The 20671-nt window shown below is 40.7% G+C and overlaps 1 protein-coding gene across 1 annotated transcript in view; it reads right to left on the bottom strand.

Annotated features, from left to right (window-relative positions):
• Positions 1–10528, bottom strand: part of IMPDH1 (inosine monophosphate dehydrogenase 1) — an 80296-nt gene extending 69768 nt beyond the window's left edge. Inside the window, exon 1 of the mRNA XM_073652570.1 lies at positions 10511–10528. The gene's annotated coding sequence lies outside the window, so the exon portion shown is untranslated. The remainder of the gene's footprint in view (positions 1–10510) is intronic.
• Between the last annotated feature and the right edge of the window lie 10143 nt (positions 10529–20671).

The following is a 20671-nucleotide window of genomic DNA, read 5'->3' as shown; positions in this document are numbered from 1 at the left end:
ATCTAAAATGAAGCATGAACAGAATTTGCTAGCATGTGAGTATCAGCAAGGACATAAACATGACTCCCCAAAGGCAAGCTCTCTGGTGATTTCTCTCCCAATGTAATTAGCAGTGACCAGATAGCCTGCATTGCCTGCTGCCGCCAGCCGTTATGTAACTGATTATCCGCCACATTTCACATCCTGTACAGTAAACCTCAGGAGCTCTTAACCCACATACACTATACCAGGGAAGCCATAGAAGTAAAGCTCAATGAAAATGCTTTCAGTTACTTTGTGTTACCACTTCCTTACACTAAGAAAATGCACAGAATAACAACCAGCAAACATACATAAGGAATAAGGGGCAATTTACAAAACTGACAAACCCGTAATGTTATCTTAGTTGTAACAATCTGTTCTATATTACTAGTAAAGGGGTTTACCACTATTAGGACTTTGATGACCTTTCCTTAAGATATCATATATCATCAATATCAGATTGGTGGTGGTCGGACACCCGGCACTACCACTGTGTTCGGCTGTTACCAGATCTGGAAGCGTACGGAGCAGAACACCACCACTGCGTTATGATTCACATGCTGTGAAGCCAAGATGCAGTATTCGGCAGCGGCCACTAAATACTTGTGGCGGAGCAAGTAATATCTGATCAGTAGGGGCGCCTTGTGTCGGACCCCCTGATAATCTGATATTCATCCTAGTATTGGAAAACGCCCTTAATCAGTTAGAGAGAGACCACAGGCAAGACTAGAACTGCCATTTATGAGGGCCAGTCACAGTGGGGCTGCTGCACATGAACACCCCACTTCATTTATTACTCTGGCATCTCCAAAAATGGCCCAGCAAGCGGGTTCGGCAGTGTTCTGAATTTCCAAAGAAATTATTGGAGAGACATGCACATGTACCTGTTCTCCCATAGCAGTGACAATGTGACCCTATTATCGAGATAGATGCGGGTCTGAGTGGTGGGAACCACATTTGTCATAATTATTTAACATCCTATGGATATGCCATGAACGTACATTTTAGGAATAACTCATTAAAGGAAATCTGTCACCCCCCCTGGGCGGTATCAGACCTCTACTATGGCCATACAGGGTATAGAAAAGTAAATCTATACATACCCGTATGGCCCATAGTAGAGGTCTGATTGCAGAGAAAAGCACTATAATCAATTCTTTTTTCCACAGGCTTGGTATCCGGGGGACGCCAAGCAATGCCCCTTATCTGCTTATTATTCCCGTAAATCCCCGCCTCTCTGCTTAATTATCATATCCCCCCCCCCTTCCCTGCACGTGACAGGGCCCTGTGACGTGCACTGCGCTTCCTGACTTCCGGGCATGCGCAAAGCGCCGCTCACATAGAGCATGCTTTGCTTCATCCTGGCCCCGTCTGCCTATGCTCTGCGCCGCAGGTTTCTATTGCGCAGGCTTCGGGGGGTCTGTCACTTTCTGGCGCCTGCGTAATAGAACCCTGCGGCGCAGTGCACGGAGGGACGGGGCCGGGATGAAGCAAAGCGCACTCTATGTCAGCGGCGCTTTGCACATGCCCAGAAGTCAGGGAGCACATTACACGTCACAGGGCCCTGTGACGTGCAGGGGAGGGGGGGATTTAGGGGAATAATAAGCAGATAGGCGGGGATTGCTTGGCGTCCCCCGGATGCCAAGTCTGTGAAAAAAATAATTTATTAAAGTGCTTATCTCTGCAATCAGACCTCTACTATGGGCCATACAGGTATGTATAGATTTACTTTTCCATGCCATGTATGGCCATAGTAGAGGTCTGGTATCGCCCAGGGGGTGACAGATTCCCTTTAAGTGTGTTTATGCAAGGTGCAAATAATCTATAGGAAATTATACTAAGTTGCAAAGTAAAACAATTGTATCTATAATGTATTGGTAAAAACATGGAGTGAAGTTTTGCACATAGAAACCTATCATATTCTTCATTTTATCTTTCTTGGGTAGGTTAGGAAATTACCCCTTCACGACATCCACTGTACATGTATGGGAGGTGCGTTCTAGCAAACCTATGTGCATGTATGGCATGATAATCGCGCGGGTTCTCTCCTAGTGTCGCCACACTCAAAAGCAGCTGTCAGCGATATATGAGAGCCGACACCCTTGCAAACCCACGATCGGTGCTAGCGCCAATCACGGGTGCTTAACCCCTCTGATGCCACTGTCAATAGTGACAGCGTCATCATTCAGCATAGCAGAGTGAGGGAGATCCCTCTCTGCTTCGATCAGCACAACGCGATTGCATTGTGCCAATGGTCTCCATAGTCACCCCTGGGCGAAAGATGTCCACACTGTCACCCAGGTACGGTGGTCTGTAAGCTCCTGCTCAGCAATAGCTGGCATGCCTCCTCCCTGTGTACAATTACCTGATCTAATAAGCTGCAATTCAAAAGCATTGCAGAGTGGTAGATCAGAGAAGGAAAAGTTGACATCCCATCCTGGGACAAGGTAAAAAAACAAAAAGTTTTAAAAAATATTAAAAAAAAATCACAAAATAAAGAACAAAAAAAGAGAAAAAATATTAAATCAATAAATATATATATTTATCTAAAACAAAAATAAACAAATAAAGTACACATATTTGGTATCACTGCTTCCGGAACAACCTGACCTATTGTCCCACCAGTTAACCCCTTCAGTGAACACAGTAAAAAAAAAGTGGCAAAAAACTATGCTTTTTCATCACGCCGCTAAACAAAAAATGGAATAAAACGCAATCAAAAATTTGGATGTAAATAAAAACTGTACAGCTGAAAACATCATCTCGTCTTGCAAAAAAACAAGCCACCATACAGCTCCTTCAGCGAAAAAATAAAAAAGCTATAGCTCTCAGAATAACGCAATGGAGAAACAATTTTTTTTTTCTATAAAATAGTTTTTGTGTAAAAGCGCCAAAACATAAAGAAATTATATAAATGTGGTATCGCTGTAATCTTACTGACCCGAAGAATAAAGCTGTCATCACTTTTGCCACACGGTGAACGGCATAAAAAGAAAAAACAGAATTGCTGGTTTATGTTCATTTTGCCTCCCAAAATCTCGGAACAGAAAGCAATCAAAAAATGTTATGTGACCGAAAATGGTAGCAATAAAAATATCAACTTGTCCCTCTAAAAACAAGCCCTCATATGACTGTCAGCCGAAATATGGAAAAATTATAGCTCTCAAAATATGGCAATGCAAAAACTTTGTTTTGCAAAAAAAAAGCGTTTTTAGTGTGTGAAAGTAGGCAACCATAAAAAAATATATAAATCTGGTATTGCTGTAATCGCACCAACCCAAAAAATAAAGTCGTCTAATAACTTATACCGCACGAGGTACGGCGTCAAAAATAAATAAAACCAATTCTTCTCCTGCTGTTGATTAGTTCATTCTGCCTCCTAAAGATCGCAGTAAGGCACGGCTCATATTTATCCTGCGCTCTATGCTGAGCGCTTACAATGGGGTTTCCGTGTAAATCTCTGCAATGATTCAGATGGCATATAATTTTTTTTCTTGCACTATCTGATTTCAGACTGAAATTGCAGCATGCTGTGTTTTATTTTCTTATGCTGAATACAGCCGAGAAAAAATATGCAGATTATCACTGCTTCATTAAAGTTGCTGACGTCACAACAAGTCACAACTCCTATCATCCCTTTTGAAAATTGAAATCTTGAGGCAAAAGTAACATTTTAGTGGAGAAAATGGTAATTTTCCATTAACTCTGCCCAATGTTATACAATTCTGTGAATCGCTTGAGAGTTAAAAATGCTCACTACACCACTAAATGAATTCCTGAAGAGGTGTAGTTTCCAAAATTGGGTCACTTGTGGGGGTTTCAGCTGTTTTGGCATGTCAGGAGCTCTTCAAATGTGACATGGCATCCACTATCTATTCCAGCTAAAATTGCGCTCCAGAATTTAATTGACGCTCCTTTCCTTCTGAGCCCTGCCGTGTGCTCAAACAGTAGTTTTCCACCACATATGGGGTATCGGTGTACTGAGGAGAAATTGCACAACAAATCATATGGTCCATTTTCTCCTGTTATCCTTGTAAAAATGAAATATTTGGCACTAAGGCAACATTTTTATGGGGGAAGCTCCTGTGGGCTCAAGGTGCTCACAACTCTAGATAAGTTCCTTGAGGGGTGTAATTTCTAAAATGGGGCCATTTGTGGGGGTTTCCACTGTTCAGGCACATCAGGGGCTCTGCAAGTGCGACATGGTGTCCGCTATCTATTCCAGCCAATTTTGCGTTCCAAAAGTGAAATGGCGCTCCTTCCCTTCCAAGTCCAGCTGAGGGCCCAAACAGTAGTTTGTCCTCCAGATATGGGGTATCGGTGTACCCAGGAGAAATTGCTCAACAAATTGTATGGTTCATTTTCTCCCGTTACCCTTGTAAAGATGCTAAATTTGGGGCTAAATGAACATTTTTGTGGAAAAATTAAAATGTTCATTTTTTCCTTCCACATTGAAGCACCTAAAGGATTAATAAACTTCTTTAATTTGGTTTTGAGCACTTTGAGGGGTGCATTTATTTAAATGGTATCACTTTGGGGTATTTTCTGTCACATAGGCACCTCAAAGTCACTTCAAATGTGATGTGGTCCTTAAAAAAAAAACGGTTTTGTAAATTTTTTGGTAAAAATGAAAAATTGCTGATAAACTTTTAACCGCTCTTCCTAAAAAAAAATTGTGCTTCAAACAATGATGCTGATGTAAAGTAGACATGGGAAATGTTATTTATAAATTATTTTTCACAGCATGACTAACTAGTTTAAGAACATAAGAACTGAAAGTTTGAAAAGTGTGAAATTTTCAACATTTTTCGCCAAAGTTCTAATATTTTCACAAATAAAAGCAACAAAAATTTGACCTAATTTTACCACTAACAAAGCATAATGTGTCACGAAAAAACAAACTAAGAATCACTGGGATTTCTTGAAGCGTTCCAGAGTTATTACCACATAAAGTCACACTGGTCAAATTGTCCTGGTCAGGAAGGTGAAAATAGGCTTGGGGGTGAAAGGGTTAAAGGAGTTTTCCTATGAACAATGTACATTTTAATCAATAGATCTTTGAATAAAAATAAGTTTCACAATTAGATGTGTTAAAAATGTTCCTGTGCTGAGATAATCTTATAAATGTGCCCCTGCTGTGTACTGTGTAGTGGCTGTGTCTTACCGTGCAGGAACATGGTCTGAATATATATTTGTCAGCTTTTGGTCAGGGAGCAAAGGAGAGTATACAGACAGGACATTATTGGATCTCAAATGATTATTTTTATGTGGCAAAACATTCCACTGCCTGTTTTTAATCAATGTTTTACTTGAAAGAAACAATCATTTGTGACCCCATGCTGTCCTGTCTGTATACTCTCTTTTGCGTTCTCCCCTGGCCGGGAGTTGTGGTATGATGAAACCATGTTCTTTCTTAGTCAGACACAGACATTACACAGCACACAGCAGGGGCACATTTCTAAGATTATCTCAACACAGTAACATTTTTTTTAAACACATCCAATTGTGGAACTTATTAATATTCAAAGATCTATTAATTAAAATTAACTTTGTTCATGGGAAAACCCCTTTAAATACGTGCTAGAGACAACTGTCCAACATTTTGTCTCTACCAGTTCCATACATCACAGCAGTATATCAAATCAATTATACCAGTTTTCCGTCTACTGACAGTATACTAATCACTTGATGCCATGCCACTTGAGCCTCCAGAGGTGCCCGTGTAATATGACTAAATGCTTTAGCCCAGCAGATGAGTCTCTGTAGGGTTAGGGCCCCCATACACATTAGACTAAAGCCGGCACCGGCAGAACCTGCCGATGTCTACGTGTTTGGCCGACAGTTGTATCAGGGTTCCGGCCGACTGGTGGTCCGCAGAGTTGTCGATCGCGCATGTCCGATTTCGGTTTACCAATCACATTGTTCTCCTTAAGAGAAACCGGCAGCTTTCTAATAAAAAACACAGGAGCGCTCAGCCAAGTGAACGATCAGCTGACGCATTGGCCGACTGCCATCTAATGTGTACGACCAGTCTTAGAGACCAGCACTTTGAAAAGCCAGTGTCGTTTTCAGAATGGTACCTCCATTTGTGCCAATAAACTTTTAATGACTAATATTTTGGATGTTTAATAGGAAAACAATCCTTTCCTGAGGTGTCCCAAATAGAGCGAAGCAAACATATTCACGCTGTCCAGGTCGGTCTTTTGTGGTAGCAAAACCAGGGCAATCATGGCTTCTGCAGCTGGCATCTTGGGTCCCTTTGATGTTTACTAGGTCCTGCAATGTCATGCCTGCTTCACACCATGATGTTGCATGGCATAGTAATTGCCAGTTGCGCCCAAGATTCCAGCCGCAGAAGTGAAGACTACTTTGGTCCTACCACCAGAGAGAACCAGACTTAACCCCGGAACTCAACTCGACTTTGAGATAATTGTTTTTACATACCTATTCCTCAAGAACTTGCTTTACATTTTTGATAAAGGAGTGGGACTGACACTACTCTACAATTAAGCACCTAGGCCTCATTCACATGTCATTTTTTTCTCATGCTTGTGCTGTTAATGTATTGGGGTTTTTTTTGCAATAGGTTTCTATGGTGGAGAGATGCCATCACATCTATCCAGGCTGTGCCCAAAGTATGAGCCTGTATTCCTGACAAAAGGCCAAAATGCATTGTGCACTAAGCCATACTCGTGCAGAATTTTAATTGAGATTGGCTTATAAAACACCATTCTTAATGACTTTCCACTTAGTGTGTTAGTAACTGTGCGCCAGTATTTTTTTCAGATTTTTTTAATTTACTTGCATTTTGATTAACCAATTTTAAGGCTTCTATAAGAAAACGGCAGACATACAAATTCCTTTACTTATTACTCTTTCATGTTATTATTGCAAAAATTCAAAGTATTTGAAAAATGAAAACTACTCAGCTTTCTTGGTTGCACAGATAAGTTTGTTGTGAGAAAAAACGTACACATTTTTATTCTCGTCTTCAAGGACATATAAATCAAAATTATATCGTGTGAACCTGGAAAGACTAATAAATATTTTTGCTCAGATGGTTCAACTGCATTAAACATTTGAATATACCGGTACTTATATTGATGCTGTAGTTCTAAAATGTGTATCTTCTTATTATCCTGTCAATGCACAAAAAGGCAAAAACAGTCACAGTAAAGACATCTCCGTCCTTTTTAAAAGGGTATTCAATGAACATATTCAATAAATATAAAATACCGGAAGGCTTCAGCGACAAGCCAGTGCTTTTTTAATGGAAACTTAAAAGCCAGTATAACTGAATGCGATCAGACCCAGCAATAACCAGTGTTTTGTTTGTAGGTTTTCATAGTCTACATTGAAAATCAGTTTTCAAGACTTTATGAAAAAAAAAGACCATGTATTATACTAGGTGTTAGATAAGCAAAAGTACATAGCGCCTAAAAAGTAAAAAGAACATTTTCAAAGGAGAGACATGGTCTTGCTGCTTGTAAAATAAGTCAACGAGACAAGTAATTAAAAATATTAGCTGGTACCTACTGCTTTTTTATATATTGCAAAGGAAAGCCTTGGTCACAATGGATGAAAGCAGATTTCTTATAAGAAATTTGTGCTAAATGAAATGCCATTGAAATTAACAGCACACATTATAACGGGATGAGTGGACCCTTGGAAGTTCGGGTTCTGGTACCTGACCCAAACTTTAGCCAAAAGTTTCGTTCGGGTACCAGAACTTGAACCCCAGTGAAAACAATGGAGACCCAAAAATCTCTCTTTCTCATCCCCAGACTAGTCTGGGTTCGGAGTTTAGCACCGGACACTAACTGGTAAGAACCCCGAACTTTTAAGTTCGGGTTTGTTCACCTCTAATTATAACATCTATATTTCTTGGTCATAAAAGACAGACAAGAAAAAATGAATGGATCAGGGAAATTGATCTGCCTTAATTTTTTTTACTAATAAATGTAGGAGGCATATTTTAGTCATTTGTTGTGGCCGACAGACACATCTGTTGCTACAGGATAGGTGCATGCAGAACTCTCATAACATCCATAGCTCCGTGTTTCTGATCAATGTGCCATTATCTTCTGTTCTATTCCCTGCCCTTCCGCTAATCTCAGAAGTAGGGCTAACATTCTGTATTTATCTAGACAGCAGACAGAACAAGAGGGTTCAGCTGCCCTTGAAATAAGGCTTTCCGCAGTAATATGGAGCTGCAGATATGTTCAGTGTGGGAAAGTAAATGTTCTTACATTTTCTCCACCTCGGAGTGGCGGGTTGATTGCTAAAAACTCAAAATGACCCCTGACAAAAATCATATGATCCTGTTATTACTATTATCTCTGTTCAGAATCGAAAAAACTAAACAAAGGCTGACCTGTTGGCAATAATTGAATTATTCTATACAGCCTGATGACCTACGTGATGTACAGGAAGAGATATGTGACCAGACTTGTGAGATACATTAGTTGTACTAGAGCGATTTCACAATAACGCCGCATGATTTATCAGCAAGTGGTCACAAGGACAACCCTTATTACTTCCATTCATGCTTTGGGGGAAGATGATCAATAACACAAGTGAATAGTTTCAATCAAAATGATCACTTAAAAAAATATTACATGTTACAATACAAAACAAAAGCTAAACATTGTGTCACTATTTTCACAATATTAGGCTGTGTGCCCACAATGCGTTTTTTAAGCGTTTCCGCAGCGGCAAAAACGCTGTAGAAACGCTTAAAAAACGCATATTAGAAGGCCTGCCATGTTCCCCAATGATAATCGGCATGTGCTGTGCACATGCTGCGGAAATTTCCTCTGCGGATTATCATTGCGGAAAAAAACGCAGCACCACCCAATTATTTTGCGGAAGTGCAGCATTTTCGCCGCCATTGACTTGCATTGGAACGCATGGATTATGCATCACTGTATATGTAGATGCGCATTCCACGCGTTTCAATGTGCGGATGGTACCCGGGTCTAGAGGAGAGGAGACATCTAGAGGAGACTCTCATCCAGACCCAGGTACCATAGTACCTGTGAAAAAAAAGAATAAAATAAAAAATAAATGTTATATTTACCTTCTGACGGCCCCCGCTGCGCTCGTCCTCCCTTGCCGGCAGATTGCGGTGGACTGAAGGACCTGCACTGACGTCATAGTCATGTGACAGCAGGTCCTTCAGTGCAGTGTACCGCGAGCTGCCGGCAAGAGAGAACGGAGTGAAGCAAGACTGGGGGGCCATCGGAAGGTAAGTGTAGATTTATTTTTTTATTTTTAACCATTCTTTAAGGTCACACCATATAAATCCATGCTGTTTGCATGGATTTATATAGTGTGACCAAGTCGTCAAGCACTTTCCAAGAGATGCTAAAATTGCTTGGAAAGCGCTTGTCAACCCGCATGCGGAAATGCATGTGAAGAACGCTTCACTTCCGCTTGTCCCTGGCAGGAAAAACGCATGTACAATCCGCATGTACAATCCGCATGCGTTTTTTCTGCCAGGGAGATGCAGAAACGCTCAGGAAAAATCCGGAGCATTTCTGCATCGTGGGCACATAGCCTTACTATCATTTATCACACTTTTTATAGCTTTCAATTCTTAATATGAACACTGGAAATCATCTGCTAAAGATCAACAGGGCTTTTGGCCTTGTTCCCACATGCAGAAATGCTGTGTTTTTTGTTCTTTCACTGCCTTTTTTTTCTATGTGTTTTTCACATATTGCTGCACCAAAATCCACTTTATTGATCCCGAGGGAAATTTATAGAAAGTCGTTAATTTAACTAAGTGCTGCAGTATTTATAAATTATAAAAAGTTTAATAATAAAAAAATAAATCGAAAAGTTCAAATTACCCCCCATTTTCTAGTTTTAGAATATAAAAAAATAAATAAAACATAATAGGTTTTGCCACATTTGTAAAAGTTCGGTTTATCAAAATAAAAAAAAAATATTGAAACCAATTTTTTTTGTATAAAGATATAGATTTTTTTTTACTACTAAAATATATATAAAAAAATCTCATACGCGTTTGGAATAACCATAATCGTACTGACCTGATCATTTTTACTGCACAATGAACACAGTTAAAAAAAAAAAAAGTTGAAGCTCTTGCAAGAGGGAAGAAAAGACAAAACCACAAAAAAAATATCCTAGTCAGGAAGGAGTTAAAAGACTTCTTTTTTTGGGTCAAAAACAGTAGTCTGCAGCCCTATTATTCTTACCATTATAAAACACGTCAAAATGGCCACTTCTAAAGATGGGGGAATTACATCAGAAAGGTATATACCAGTCGACTCTATGTAACCGATATTACAAGTCTTGGATGGATAAATATAACAAGTAGCACAGCTTAAAAAAAATCTGCTGATTTATCACACTTAAGAATTGTTATTTAATATTCACTTTGATATGCTAATTATTTATACACTGCAGACATTTCTTTATGCAAAAAAGTATCTAATAAAGAAATATGTTACTGTAAAATTACCTTTAACTCTACAGTATAAAAGAGCTGTCATTCAGCACAGGACGATGTTTCTGAAGTATCAGCGCGAGGAACGGATGTGGAAATGTAATAACTCGGTAGTGATCACATGCCAGTCATAATATCACTGGAACTACACATGTCTAAACTATAATTAAATTTGCTGCATTAAGTAAAATCATGGGACTTTTCTTTGAGATATTATACCAGTTGAAGTGGAACTAGAATATTACAATAATAAGGTTTCGCTTTACACTTATATTTATTGTCATATACATGACACCAATAAATTCTGCAGTGCAATACAGAATTGTCACCGATCATATCAGCCTTTGTTCTCATTTGCGCTCAGAATATTATTTTTCCTATCATCTGCATACATAAAAGCCAATGTCATATTATGTTATGTTGTCTTTGGTGGGATTCCAACCCAAGACCCAGGGCTGCTTAAGTGACTTTTTTATGTTATCACCTAAATCTATTATACTTTAGGAAATAGTCATGTTGACAGGACCTTTTATATTGTTACATCAATAAATGTAAAACTGTCTTGGTTTAGAAATGTTTAACATTATACATTTTAGCAATATTGTGTTATTAAAGAAGTACTCCCATCAAAGTTTTATCCTTTTAATATATTGAAATCATCATACTATATAGCACTGTGCACTTACATTTGCTAATTTTGCCTTTCTACTCAGCTAATTCTTCTCTTTTCTCTGCTCTGTGTAGGAAACAGGAAATCTCTTTTCCCTGTATTTATCATTCCCATCTTTAACTTCTGACCCAGCTGCTCTGCTCATCACCCCTGCCAAGGACTTTTGCAGTGACCTATGAGTCATTCAGGGAAAATTTACCTCCTGTTTCTACATAGAGCTTAGAAGGATTCAGCTAGTCAGTTTTTAATCACGTGACGTCATAGACTTAATGGAAAAGAAAAGAATTAGCTGGGTGGAAAGGCAAAATGAGCAATTGTAAGCACACAGCAGGGCCCTAGGCAGATGAAGCTAATGGCGCCCCCACCCAAAGCAAAGGAATGGTTCAGAGACTAAGGTAATAGGACCCTAGGTATTCATCCCTGATGTCCTATATTTTGAATGTAGAACCAACCCAAGAATAGTTATGGAAACTAATAAAGCGTAACTGTAATCAGGGCCATTTAGTTTCAATTAAGGTATCCAACATTTGGCATATACCCTAATGGAAAATAAACAGACCCGCATTATAGATAAAGGGATAAGTCTGATGGTTTTTGCATCCGTCATGTGACAAATACAGCTTGCACAAAACTGATGGTGGTTCTGGTGATGTATTCTGGTTCTGACGACATATTCATGTAGTGATGATGATTCTGGTGGTATACGAAGCCATAATCAGTAGATAATTAGAGCACCAGAGCCATCAATAAATATGGCACCCGAAACATCATCAGTAAATAAATATGTCACCAGAACCTCCATCAGTACATGAATACGTCACCAGAACCACCATAAGTACATGACCAGAACCAAGAGTACTTGAATACAAGAACCAAGCTTAGTACAACGATCAATTGTAATATCAAGTCAGCCCCATAAACAATTGTATCGAATGAACGTACAACCCTGCAACTCCCTGTATGTCATTAACAATGGTAAGGAGATACTGGGAGTTGTTATTAACAGCCATCATCAGACTGCGGACCATACAGAAACCACAGAACTGATGAGAATTAGTATCACAAATAAACATTTACATCCAGGTACCTTATAGATTACATCTTCTCTGGGGTGGTCTCTTTCTTTTCATCTCTATCTTGTCTAGATGGAATGATGACTTTTCACAGCCACAGTTGGTCTCTGCAGACCTCCCTCTTCTCTGGTCTTTTGCAGCACATCCCTGCACAGTGCCCTTAAAAATAAGAGTGTTATTAAAATGCCCTCTGCGTAAAAATATCTGTCCATCCTGTACCCTAAATAAACTTCCTATGGTATATGTCCTCCACACTGTTTACCATTATCAGCTAAAAACGCCACACAATCCACCCTTATGAACCAAGGCCTAAAGCATGGCTGCCCCCTCTCTAATTTTCCATTACACTTTCTATATTTCCACACTGCCCCCCACCATGCTAACCTCTCTCCATATTGTGCCTCTATTTCACGCTGTGCCCTCTCCATATCCATTCTGTGCTCCTTTTCACACTATACCCTAATATTACCCATCACGCTGTCCTCTTCAAACTGTAACCACCCATCACACTGTCTACCTATGCAGTATGATGGTATGGTCACAGCCGCCCGTAGAGTATGATATCCCCAACAAGTCGCCAATATATAGTATGGTCACCACCACAGCCCCCCATATATAGTATGATGTCCACCACAGCCCCCCATATATAGTATGATGGCCCTCACAGACTCCCATACAGTATTATGGCCCACAAAAAGCACCCCAAACAGTATGATATTCACCACAGCCCCCATCTCATGGCCCAAACGAACAGCCCCTCATTTCATGGCCTCCGCACAGCCCCTCATTTCATGGCCCCCGCACAGCCCCTCAGTTCATGAACCCACACTGCCTCTCATTTCATGCCCCGCTGCACAGCCCCTCATTTTATGCTCCATGCACAGCCTCTCATTTTATGCCCCCTTGCACAGACCCTCATTTTATTCCCCCCATTTGCACAGATGCGAATGCAATTGAGAACAGGGAGGGAGCAATGGCTAGGGCGCAGGACAGAGAGGGGTGAGCAAAGTCAGTGACTGATATTGCTCACCTCCGAGCCTGCGCCCCGGCCGTCACCGTGCTGAGTGTCTGCGGCCTGAGGAAGCGGCTGTGCGGCCCCAGGCATTCAGCAATTTTGTTTTCAAACTGCGCCCCCCTCTGGTAGGCAGGAGGTAGAGCCCTAGGCAGGTGCGTACCCTGCCTACTTTTCCCGGCCCTGGTACACAGTGCTATATAATATGATGACTACAATATATTAAGAGGATAAAAATTTTGATGGGAGTGCTTGAAGTTCATACTCAAATAGTACACTGTTTTTCCTGTGGTGTTTAAACAGGAAATCACAAGGCAAGCTACTAAACCACATTAGAATAGTATACATGTACTGAGAAGCTTGAACTGCTTATTCATTAGGAATAGAATACTTCCTTTTTATGCCATACTCCAAACAAATGCCGAAAAAGCATTGCTCTTAGTGGAGAATATACAGAACGGTATCTCAAGCGGCTTCCTATGTGGCAGGAGGAGACAATGTGTGCCACCATACAGTCTTCTGCACTTAGCTCTGCTCACTAAGATAGTAAGGAACCTAACTAGACTCCACTACATGTTATGTGGTATTCAGACATACAGCAATGTGAAACATTTTAAGGCAGGTGTGGAAAAAAATGCAGCAAAGTAAGAATGCTTTCAAAAATAGAATTGTAAATAGTTTATTTTGATCAAGTAACAAAATGCAAAGTGAATGAAAAAAAGAGAAATCTAAATCAAACCACTAATTGGTGTGACCACCCTTTGCCTTCAAAAAAAGCATCAACGCGGCAATTCTTCTAGGTACATTTTCACACATTTTGTGAAATAACTACGCAGGGAGGTTGCTCCAAACATCTTACAGAACTAACTACAGATCCTCTGTGGATGTAGGCTAGAGAAAATCCTTTTGTCTCTTCATGTAATCCCACACAGACCCGATAATATTTAGGTTAGGGCTCTGTGGGGGCCATACCATCACTTTCTGGACTCCTTGTTCTTTTTTACGCTGAAGATAATCCTTAATGACAGAATATATTTGGAGCCAATCAGACACCTCCATGATGGTATTGTATGATGGGCAAGTATCTGCCTGTATTTCTCAGCATTGAGGACACCAAGAAATGGGCAATGTTGAAGACCGTAAACACAGTGGTAGATAAAGGAAACAGCGCAACAGATGAGACACATCATGCTTACCTCTATTTGAAAACTGAAGATGTTCAGCAGTGCCATCGGCTCAAAACTGGCAGCAATCAGTGGGACCCATATACACCCACCTACTGTTCAGAGAAGTCTGACCAGAAGTCGTCTTTATGGAAGCATTGTGAACTTAAAAACATTTTTACGACATGGAAACAATGCCTAGTGACTCAACTATGTTTAAAAACATTGGAACTAGAGTGCATAAAAATGGAAGTAGGTGCTCTGGACTGATGAGCAGAAATTTGAAATATTTGTTGTAACAGAAGGCAGTTTGTTTGCCTAAAGGTTGGTACAATAATGACTGTCTGCAGACAAGATTGATGGCTCCTTGCAAATTTGGGGGTGTATTTCAGCAAATTGAGTATGGGATGTAGTCAAGATTAATGGTGTCTTCAGTGCTGAAAAATACAGGTAGATACTTATCCATCATGCTATACCATCAGTGAGATGTTTTATTGGCTCTAAATTTATTCTACAGCAGGACAATGACCCCCAAACATACAGCCAATGTCATTAAGAACTATCTTCGGCGTAAGGAAAAACAAGGAGTCCTGTAGATGATGATATGGCCATCACAGAGCCCTGATCTCATCATCATTGAGTCTGTCTGGGATTACATGAAGAGATAGAAGGATTTGCACAAACCTGCATCCACAGATCTTTGGTTATTTCTTCAGGATGTCTGGAACAATCTCCCTGCCAAGTTTTAAAAAAAAAACTCTGGAAGTGTATCTAGAAAAATTTATATTCTGATTCCGTTTTCAAGGCAAAGGGTGGTCACACCAAATATTGATTAAGGCTGAGTTCACACGATGCGTATTTAATGCGTTTCCGCTGCGTTTTTGCAGTTGCGTAAACGCCGCGGAAACACATTAAAAACGCATGGTAGAAGGGCAGCAATGTTCCCCAATTGAAATCCGCATGTGCTGTGCCCATGATGCGGATTTTTCCGCAGCGTAAATGCTACGCTCAAAAATCCGCAGCATGTCAATTAATTTTGCGTAAACGCGGCGTTTTCGCCGCCATTGACTTGCATTAGAACGCGCCAATTCCGCAAGACTGCATTTGTACTTGCGCTATTGGCGCGTTCTAATGTGCGGATGGTACCCGGGTGTGGAGGAGAGGAGAGTCTCATCCACACCCAGGTACCATTAAAAAAGCTGTAAAACAAGAATAAAATAAAAAATAAATGTATACTTACCTTCTGTCGGCCCGCGCAGCGCTCCTGCTTGGTTCCCGGCACTTTGCAGTGAGTTGAAGGACCTGCGGTGACGTCAGAGTCATGTGACGGGTCACGTGACGCTGACGTCGGCAGGTCTTTCAATTCAAAGTTGCCGGCAGCCGGGAGAACGGATTGAGCAGGACAGCGTGGGCCATCGGAGGTAAGTATATACACTCTCTCGGGTCACACTATATAAATCTATGCTGTTTGCATGGATTTATATAGTGTGACCTAGTTGTCAAGCACTTTCCAGGTGATGCTAAAATCGCCTGGAAAGCGCTTGTCAATCCACATGCGGAAATGCATGTGGAAACGCATGTGAATCCGCATGTATTCCGCAGGAAAAACGCATGCACAATCTGCATGCGTTTTTTCTGCCAGGGGGATGCAGAAATGATGCAGAATTTTTCTGCTTCATTTCTGCATCGTGTGCACATACCCTTAGGGTTTCTCGTTTGTTCCTTCACTTTGCATTTTGATAATTGATAAAAAAATAAACTATTTAAAAATTCTATTTTTGAAAGCATTCTCACTTTGCAGCGTTTTTTCCACACCTACCTAAAACTTTTTCATAGTACTGTAGGCAGCACAACAGACATATTGAGCACCATGATTTTTTTCTGTATGGGTTTAATAGCTCTTTGAAAACATTTAGCTATTGCATCTTTAGTGTCATCATGAATTACTAAAGCTTTAGTCCATTTTTCTATGTATAAGGCCATGTTATGAAAAGGAAGGAAGGTTCCAGCTTCAGGTGAGTTTTAAAATTCAGAAAAATGTATTCAAAATCTAATAAAAAATCAATGATAAACTTCAAACAGGGGGCAGGGTGGAGTATGCCGTGGCGACGCGTTTCGAAAGCTGCTGCGTCCTTCCTCAATGCCGTAGCAACGGTTGAAACGCGTCAATACATATGTAATGAGAACATTTATCGTATAAATCACATACACATATATCTGCCGGCATGTTATTTATAGACCAATTAGCAATTATCTGCGAAAAACAAAAAATCTGATGAGGGGCCAAATAATTACATGGACAATATACAGTGACCGTATAAAAACCTTTGTTAGGAACAAGGGTTGGTATGCAGTGGAAATGCACAAAAAAGACGGACTCGCACACTGAAAATGTAAAAACAATATAAAAATATATATGAATGTTATATTTATCAAACATCAATATATGTGTGATAAGGTTAGGTACAAATATAAGAAGTAATCATACAGTTTCATGCAGGAGCATGAACACAAACATATATCACATATATAGAATCATGGCTGAAATTGCGGAATGATATGCATGATGTATCTCATAGGTGGTGACTAAATATAGGATGACTGAAACATCAGAATGAATCAGATGATATAGTACCAGGACCTTCTGGACAGAAGTGGCACTCACCCCGAGGCACGTTTCAAATACTACCTTCATCAGGATGGAAGAATCAGAGGAAAAGTATAATAAAAACACATGCACCACTTCTGCATTTTTTAACCACTCCTGGTTTTGGTTTACAAATACTGATGTAAAATACTGAACGTGTGAACGTGGCCCAAGACAGTGTAATGTAAAGGTGTCCATACACTTAGGTTTATCGTTTTACATCAATTTAATAAACGTCGGTGAACAATTATTGTGCAAACGCAACCTTGCACTTTTTAGTCCAGATCTTTCATCTAATGTACAAAAAAGTCTAAAAATGACTGACATTTTTCCAGATAGTGAAGGTGTGGCACTGGTCAGCTAAAATGATTGTTCATTGTTACATTTCACCCAACCAAATTTTGTTATTGTTAACTCATCAATTTTAATCTAATGTGTACTGTTTGAGAAAGTAAATAAGTTTTGCTTCTCAACATCCCATCAAATACGATTTTTGCAACTAATTTCCACGGAAGAAAACATTTTAAAATACTGTCAAGTAATAATGCTCACAGATATTAGTGACACACTGTTCAGACATGTATTGAACCCTGAAGGCTTTTACAGTTGCCAGCCACTATATTTAAGATGATATCCAAAAAATTTTAAAAATTTGCTGCTATTTGTCTAAACCGCTATACATACTCTTGTTTGTATTAAGATCTATAGAACAAGTTAATCAGTAATTTGTTACATATGTTAAAGTTCACAAAATACCCACTTGGTATCAAACATATCAAACTAGTGTTTTTGACTGGGGGAATAATATTGGAAGTGTACAGGGCCAGTGATGACAGTTCATGTTTTCTACCATAGACCCTTTTGTATTGATACAGTAAACCTGAAAGATGTAGGAAACCAGTAGAGGGCAATAGCTGAGCACTGAGATTATGGTAGGTCAAGGCTGGGCAACAGTTACATACTAGGTACACATACAAGGTATACATACATACATATATATACATACAACAGTTACATACAAGGTATACATACATACAAGTGCTTCTCACTAAATTAGAATATCATCAAAAAGTTAATTTATTTCAGTTCTTCAATACAAAAAATGAAACTCATATTATAGTCATTGCAAAGAGAGTGATCTATTTCAAGTGTTTATTTCTGTTAATGTTGATGATTATGGCTTACAGGCAATGAAAACACAAAAGTCGTTATCTCAGTAAATTAGAATAATTAACAAAAAACACCTGCAAAGGCTTCCTAAGCTTTTAAAAAAGTCCCTTAGTCTGTTTCAGTAGGCTCCACAATCATGGGGAAGACTGCTGACTTGACAAATGTCCAGAAGGCAGTCATTGACACACTCCACAAGGAGGGTAAGCCACAAAAGGTCATTGCTAAAGAAGCTGGCTGTTCACAGAGTGCTGTATCCAAGCATTGTAATGCAGCGGCTTGCTGCATTGCTAGAATGTCCAGGGGGTGTGCTCTAGCTGACCATTTACCTCCCCCTCAGGTGACTGATCACATGACTGTGACATCATCACAGGTTCTGTGTGCACAAAAGGATATATAAACCCTGGTAGTTTTGAAATAGAGAGAGAGTGGCCTGGTGAGGCCTAGAAAGAGAGGCCTGGTGAAGCCTGGAAGGCAGAGGCTGGATCCCCATGTGTTTAGGATACCAGTAGCCTTGGAGGGCGAGAGGCCTGGTCCCTGTGTGGGACTCCACTAGCCTGGAAGGCAGAGGCTGGATCCCCCTGTGTTTGAGATACCAGTAGCATTTAAAGGTACGTGGCCCGGAGGCCCCATCTGGGAAGCCTTAAAGCCACAGCTGTGGCAGAACCGAGCTGACTGAAGCAGCTACGACCCGGCAAAGGTAAAAACGCTGCTTGATGTGGACATTGCTATTGTTACCTTGCTGAAGGCTGTATCTGGAGCCAAGTGGGCATGTCTGTCACTAGAAAGGCTCTGGGATATTATATGTGTAACATGTCGGCGAGCCACTGAGGTGGCCTATGTTATGAGCGGTTTATGAGATGTAATAAACTGCTGTACTGTGAATTACCAGAAAAACGTTGCATGTGTGCTTTGATTGACCCGGTGAAGCGAGTATCCCCTAGCGTGATGAATAGCGCTACCTTACAGCATATTAATGGAAAGATGAGTGGAAAGAAAAAGTGTGGTAGAAAAAATAACAGGTACATACAAAGGAAACAAAAAACATAAAACATGCTTATTATGCATTGTAAAAAAAAGTGGGACAATAAAGATGTATTAAGTATGGAGTTAGCAATATTATGAGCCCAACCCTTAGCTTTGGAAAAAAAGCAATATTCTGTTAATTACTTAAAGGGAAAGGGCATGGACATTCATGCAGCTCTAACCACGGGCAACATGGATTTCTGACAGGCTGTCCGATTACACATAACTATGTTTTACTCCATCTGTTAGTGTATAGGTACAGACCTGTCAATCGAGACTAGCCAGGCAGAGACAAACCAGAGGGGAAATTTTTCCCTGTGACTGGTTCCTTTTAAAATTCTGTAGCGTTTCAAATTAAGGCTGTGAGCCCACTATGCGTTTTTTAAGCGTTTCCACAGCGGCAATTCCGCTGCAGAAACGCTTAAAAACGCTTGGTAGAAGGTCTGCCATGTTCCCCAATGATAATCCGCATGTGCTGTGCACATTCTGTGGAAATTTCCGCTGCAGATTATCATTGCGGAAAAAAACGCAGCACTACCAATTATTTTGCAGAAGTGCTGCATTTTAGCCGCCATTGACTTGCATTGGAACGCATGGATTACGCATCACTGCATCTGTACATGCGGATTCCATGCGTTTCAATGTGCGGATGGTACCCGGGTATGGAGAAGAGGAGACTCTCGTCCGGACCCGGGTACCATAGTACCTGTAAAAAAAAGAATAAAATAAAAAATATACATTATACTTACCTTCTGATGCCCCCCGGTGTATTTGTGTGACACCCCAGGGGTCTGGTTGCCACAGTGATAGAGATATTACGTCTGAGAGCAGGTGGGAGGTCTCTTGGTCAGGGATCCTATGCATGCCACACCTCCTGCCCAGTCCTGGGAGGGGAAGAACTTCCCCTATATAAACCTAGGGCTGAGGCAGGGTTAGTGAGTAGAGAAGTAGAGACAGAGAAGCAGATATAGGAAAAGAACATCAGGAGCTCTGTGGGAACAGTGCTACAAGGAGTCAGGGGCTGGCAGCTGCAGAGCTCGCCCTGACTGAGAAGTATCACCGGACCCAGAGTCCGAGGCTGTGGGGACTAATCTCTACCCAGCAGCAGAAACTGACCGGCAGGGGATTGCAGGTCCTCTGGCCCAGAAACCCGAAGGCACGGTCACACGCGTGGGACCAGCACCGCCATCGTGGAGCGGAAGCCATTAGAAGGCCCCGAGTCACCGGCCATACGGGTGAGCACCACACGGTACACTCAGGGACGTGGGCTACTTTTACCCGCCTCTAGCAAGGTAGCCAGAAGAGTATCGTTAGTTTGGGAGGCCTACAACTCCGCCTGGCCAGGGGAGATCCCATCTGCTCAAGGACTGACCAGGCCCCGATTGCTAGCAAGTACTCCGGGAGGGTCTATCTTTGTC

This window comes from Phyllobates terribilis, unplaced genomic scaffold (assembly GCF_046119375.1).
Source record: "Phyllobates terribilis strain yellow unplaced genomic scaffold, ASM4611937v1 Scaffold_11__3_contigs__length_659146591, whole genome shotgun sequence".
Taxonomy (NCBI): domain Eukaryota; kingdom Metazoa; phylum Chordata; class Amphibia; order Anura; family Dendrobatidae; genus Phyllobates; species Phyllobates terribilis.
This window is presented reverse-complemented; position numbering and strand designations above follow the sequence as displayed.